Genomic DNA, 6,000 nt, shown 5'->3' with positions numbered 1-6,000 from the left:
ATGTTTTGCCATATCGAGTCTTAAAATCAACCCAAACACTTTATAGTGTTAGAAATAAAAGCTAAAAGGTATTTTCAGCTCTCTAACAAAATCACACGAGTGTAATTTCTCACCTCCACTGCTAGGATGGGGGCCTTTAAGTGTGATGTACAGACAGAGGGGCCATGATTTTAACAGGTTTCATGGCATCAATTGAATCTCTCCCTCGCACACACACACAATCTCTCTCTCTCTCTCTCTCTCTCTCTCTCTCTCTCTCTCTCTCTCTCTCTCTCTCTCTCTCTCTCTCTCTCTCTCTATCTCTCTCTCTCTCACACACACACACACGAACGCACGCTCTCTCATATACGCACGCACTCTTTCTCGCGCTCTCTCTCTCTTCACTCTCCATTCTCGCTATCAATAACTTTTTGGGGTTTTCCACAGAAGTTAAAGAAATGTAATGTCCGATGATAAGCATCTGATTGCAAATATGAAGCATTCTGCCAGATAGAGACTACAGTGTGGCGATTGCAGACGCGTACCTTGAGTGCACTGTCCCAGTGGCGCCATCCACATAAGGTGAGCAAAGCAGAATTCGACATAGCGCCGTACTCAGAGGAGTGAGGATTACACCGTTTACTCAACGAATCAGTTGTACTATGGACAATATCGCGAATGTAAGTGTTTCACCTTGTATTTCATGTAAACTATAAATGCCAATTAAGACTTCAGAAGTGCGCGCGCCTGTTATCACCTGCTTGACAAAGGATGGGCATTTATTTTAGGCGTATGTTTTGTACCATAACTATATTTATCATTGCCTTTTTTTTATTAAGCTCTCTGTTTCCTATCTATCTATCTAATCTATTTAGAGTAAACCTATCGAAAGTAACGTACGTAATAGTGTGAATTCCTGATAAGATAACATTTACAATTGTTGATGGGTCTCGTGAAATGTGAAAATTGAACGGAAAATTGAACGGCAGCATTTATAGTAACTTAATTTCATTAAAGGTTTTATTATCTCTACCGCGCCCACTTATTTAACAGTAGCAAAGCAGTTCATTGAATTGCTCTCCTGCTATAATAAATACTATTCCAATGAGTATTAATGGAGTCAATTCAATGCACATTGGGGGTCTTTTCTGTAAACATTCAGCACAATGGAACGTCTGTTCCTCCTTCAGTATTCTCCCCATTGGCTGCATTGATGGTTGTGGGATTTACAGCATATTCTCACCCTTTAAAGACTATCTGTTTTGTATTCAACTAATCCCCATTTCTGAACCAGTAGGAACGATCACACTTTAACTGTTTGAGCTGCTGATCTTTAAGACTCACATATGACAATGTGGTTTGCTAAAAGCTCTGGAATTATTTACCATGTCTTTTAGACAGTGTTTTCTTACCAAACCGCTGCAATTAACTGCGAACGCTCACTTCCCTTGCTTTTGTAAGCCATTTATTAAAACATTCTAGGCCTGTAGAAGTGTATAATCTCCAGTAGTTGTGCGTGTGTAAAATCAGTGGGTAAACCAAGCCAGAAAAAAAGTCATATTACACCCTATGTGTTGTGATAATTGTGTTGTTTGCTCTAGAACCTGTTAGTTCATAAGCCTTGCAAGTTGCCACCTTCATATACAGGCCTAAGGCAGAGACAATAAAAAGACACAGTGGCAGAATAAATTCAACCACACCTTTGTTTCATCACAAAACCGGAGAGCAACATCTGTCTGGTGGTGTCTACAAAGCATACAGGTACATGAAGCTGGCTGCAACCTGGTCTCAGAGCGTTTTGTATTATTCTGTACGTAAATCTGTGGTAATACATTTAGTATGCTTTGTTTCATTTCATATGGTATGTATTAATTTGTGGATGTCCATCACCCATTTCACATGATATGTTACGAATGATAATTCATAATATATGTAACAAATTTGCTATATGTACAATATGTTACAAATTTGCAAAAACAAACTACAGTCGTGGCCAAAGTTTTGAGAATGAGACAAATATAAATTTTCACAAAGGCTGGTGCCTCAGTTTGTATGATGGCAATTTGCATATACTCCAGAATGTTATGAAGAGTACATTTGCCATGCAAATGTACTGAATCCCCCAAAAACATTCCCACTGCATTTCAGCCCTGCCACAAAAGGACCAGCTGACATCATGTCAGTGATTCTCTCCTTAACCCAGGCGCGAGTGTTGACGAGGACAAGGCTGGAGATCACTCTGTCATGCTGTTAGAGATCGAATAACAGACTGGAAGCTTCAAAAGGAGGGTGATGCTTGGAATCATTGTTCTTCCTCTGTCAATCATGGTCACCTGCAAGGAAACACGTGCCATCATCATTGCTCTGCACAAAAAGGGCTTCACAGGCAAGGATATTGCTGCCAGTAAGATTCCACCTAAATCACTCAGGAATGGCAGCAGGCAGGTGTGAGTGCATCTGCACGCACAGTGAGGCGAAGACTTTTGTAGGATGGCCTGGTGTCAAAAAGGGCAGCAAAGAAGCCACTTCTCTCCAGGAAAAACATCAGGGACAGATTGATATTCTGCAAAAGGTACAGGGATTGGACTGCTGAGGACTTGGGTAAAGTCATTTTCTCTGATGAATCCCCTTTCTGATTGTTTTTGCGGCATCCGGGAAAAAACTTGTCCGGAGAAGACAAGGTGAGCGCTACCATCAGTCCTGTGTCATGCCAACAGTAAAACACCCTGAGACCATTCATGTGTGGGGTTGCTTCTCAGCCAAGGGAGTGGGCTCACTCACAATTTTGCCTAAGAACACAGCCATGAATAAAGAATGGTACCAACACATCCTCCGAGAGCAACTTCTCCCAACCATCCAGGAACAGTTTGGTGATGAACAATGCCTTTTCCAGCATGATGGAGCACCTTGCCATAAGGCAAAAGTGATAACTAATTGGGTCAAGGAACAAAACATTGATATTTTGGGTCCATGGCTAGGAAACTCCCCAGATCTTAATCCTATTGAGAACTTGTGGTCAATCCTCAAGAGACGGGTGAACAAACAAACCCCTCAAATTCTGACAAACTCCAAGCAAGAATGGGCTGCCATCAGTCAAGATGTGGCCCAGAAGTGAATTGACAGCGTGCCAGGGCGGATTGCAGAGGTCTTGAAAAAGAAGGGTCAACACTGCAAATATTGACTCTTCGCCTCAACTTCATGTGATTGTCAATAAAAGCCTTTGACACATATGACATTTTTGTAATTATACTTCAGTATTCCATATTCCATACATCTGACAAAAATTTCTAAAGACACTGAAGCAGCATCCTTTGTGAAAATAAATATTTGTGTCATTCTCAAAACTTTTGGCCACGACTGTATATGTTACAAATTTGCAAAACATATGATATGTTACATATTTCTAGCTTGGTGCCTAGCGTTAGCTAGATGGCTAACGTTAGCTATGCTAGGGGTTAGGGTTAAGTTTAGGAGTTAGGTTAACTGTTTAAGGTTAGGGTTAAGGGTAGGGTTAGCTATCATGCTAAGTAGTTGCAAAGTAGCTTAAAAGTAGTAAGTAATTGAAAAGTTGCTAATTAGCTAAAATGCTAAAGTTGTCCATGATGAGATTTGAACTCACAACATTTGGTTTACTAGATGTTCGCAATATTTCCCCACCCATCCACCCCGACCAACCCCCCTACATTTGTTTTTACCTTAAGTAACCATTTGTCTTATGTAACAATACCAAATGTAACATATCATACTAATTTGGGTATCTCGAATTTACATTTACTATGCTACGTCTAGTCTATGAGACCAGGCTGGACCTACAGCTCGGTCAATCAAGTTAATGTTTCCGACATTTTCGCAGTACTAAACAACTATTGATGTAGATCACAAGTGTTACTATAAGTCGCAAAGAAATAAGGAGCTGCCGCCACTATTCCAGCACCATTTCAACTTCAACATTTCAACATCATCAAATCACCTATGCTTAGTCTAATAGAGGGACAACTAAAATATTCCATAACAATTTAGTCCAATCAACGTAAGCTGAATATCATGTGACTGTCCATGGTATGGATTTCTGTGTGTGTGTGTGCGTAAGTAGAAAAAACATGTTGACTCACTCTACTTGTAGAGAAACGGAATGCCATCCTCCTCTCTTTCATGTTGCCAAAACAATCTATGACTATGTCACACAGTACATACGTTTTTAGTTTTTATTGTCCTAGGCTACCTGCCCAAAATGCTTGCTCACTAGCCTAACTTCCAATCATGGGCAACGATGCGCCAACTAGTTAACATTAGCCTACTACATCTAGCTACATATTGAACTTCCATTCTTTCAGGCCAGAGGCACAATGTATGAATTTATGGTTGGATCAGAATCGCCGTTATAATCATTGACCAGTACGGAGAATTAAGTAAAACCACAAGTCCAAATCCCTATCTCCATACATGGCTAAAGCTAGCTAGCTAGCTACCCGGAAGACAACAACACAATGAGATGCTACAATTCAAGTAATTTTTTTGTCAGTAATATTTGGCTTTTGATGTGATGTTATTGGTGTGAAGCCAAATCCAAGCTGGCTACCCTTGACACTTTTTTGGGTGTGCCAGGACCATTCACAGTTGAGCTCACTCAGTTTAGCTGAATGCTGATTGGCTATTATTGTATAATTTTCTTATCAAGAGAGGCCAAATGCTTGCTGGCTTCCCTTGCATTCAATGATACGGGCGGCAACAATATCATATTCTTTTTGACCAGACAGCATCAAATAGATACACATAGAGAGACAAAGGGGTGCTGTTTCGCTCACTCGGATGCTTTCTCCAGTGGGATACATTCAGCATCTTGCGAATTGAAGGACAATTTTGAAACACAGAGAGACGAACAATAAATTATTTTATGTTTTTTCTTTTATCTTGGTCAATTTTGTGGGAAAGCCTGGCTTCCCTGGGCATCCATGAATACACGCCACTAATACTCTCCAAAATACCTCATATTGTTTAATCGAGTGCAGCCTTTCAAACCATAGGGATAGATCAGCTGTTTTGCTCATTTTTAAATTTGTTCCCTTACCTTGAAAGTGGTCTATGGACAACGAATTACTGCAATCCACACTGCAAACAATTAGCAACATGAGCATTGTGGGATTAATGTTGCAGTCACTCCTTGTCCATAGACTGGAAACAAATATCTAAATATGTAAAAATGCTATCCCTTTAAAGTACTGTACCCTTCTTATACACTCAATGTGTATTGGGTTGCATGCTGGCACCACCGTACCTACTGTAGTGTACTGGACCCATTGAACGGGAGCTATGGAGGGTTTTACTGTCTCATTGACTGCATTTTCATGGCATCATATTAAATCATGTCCACACACAATGGCTGGTGGATGATCTTTTCCAGGTCAACCACTCATGAGGGTTCAGTAGCTAGTCCTCCTGCCTCTGCATGCCAGCTTGCGTGCCTGTTTCTCTGGGGCTGGGTCCTCAATATCCAGGGTCACTGAAGGGGGAAGCCCTAACACGTTTAATCTAGCCGAGCTAGCGCCGCGTAATTGCTCACGGTCTCACACAGGGGAGGTGTGATAAGCATGGACACTTAAAGCTGCAATATGTAACTTTTGGGCGACCCAACCAATTTCACATAGAAATGTGTTTTATAGATCTGTCATTCTCGTTGAAAGCAAGACAAAGAAGTGGTAGATATTTTCTATGTGCGCTATTTCTAGGTTTCCCGTTCTTAAGTTTCATTTTTGCGTCTTTTACTTTAGGTTTTGTACACCAGATTTTGTACACCAATATTTGTAGTTATGGAAAATATATTTCACAGTGGGTTTAGATGGTACTGTCACGCCCTGACCATGGAGAGCCTTTTTACTCTCTATTTTGGTTAGGTCGGGTGTGACTAGGGTGGGTGATCTAGTGCATTTATTTCTATGTTGGCCTGGAATGGTTCCCAATCAGAGGCAGCTGTTTATCGTTGTCTCTGATTGGGGATCATATTTAGGCAACCATTTCCCCACT

General features: G+C 40.8%; 1 protein-coding gene across 2 annotated transcripts in view; it reads left to right on the top strand.

Moving 5' to 3' along the window:
* The first annotated feature begins 322 nt into the window (after window positions 1-322).
* The window catches only part of LOC129821940 (G-protein coupled receptor 4-like), a 67,429-nt gene continuing 61,751 nt past the window's right edge, over window positions 323-6,000 (top strand). The window contains exon 1 of one of the 2 annotated variants that reach the window (XM_055879708.1): window positions 323-561. The gene's annotated coding sequence lies outside the window, so the exon portion shown is untranslated. Of the gene's footprint in view, window positions 660-6,000 lie in introns of both variants that reach the window. The other variant, XM_055879706.1, reaches the window with a different exon arrangement.

This window comes from Salvelinus fontinalis, chromosome 24, assembly GCF_029448725.1.
Source record: "Salvelinus fontinalis isolate EN_2023a chromosome 24, ASM2944872v1, whole genome shotgun sequence".
NCBI classification, from domain to species: Eukaryota; Metazoa; Chordata; class Actinopteri; order Salmoniformes; family Salmonidae; genus Salvelinus; species Salvelinus fontinalis.
This window is presented reverse-complemented; position numbering and strand designations above follow the sequence as displayed.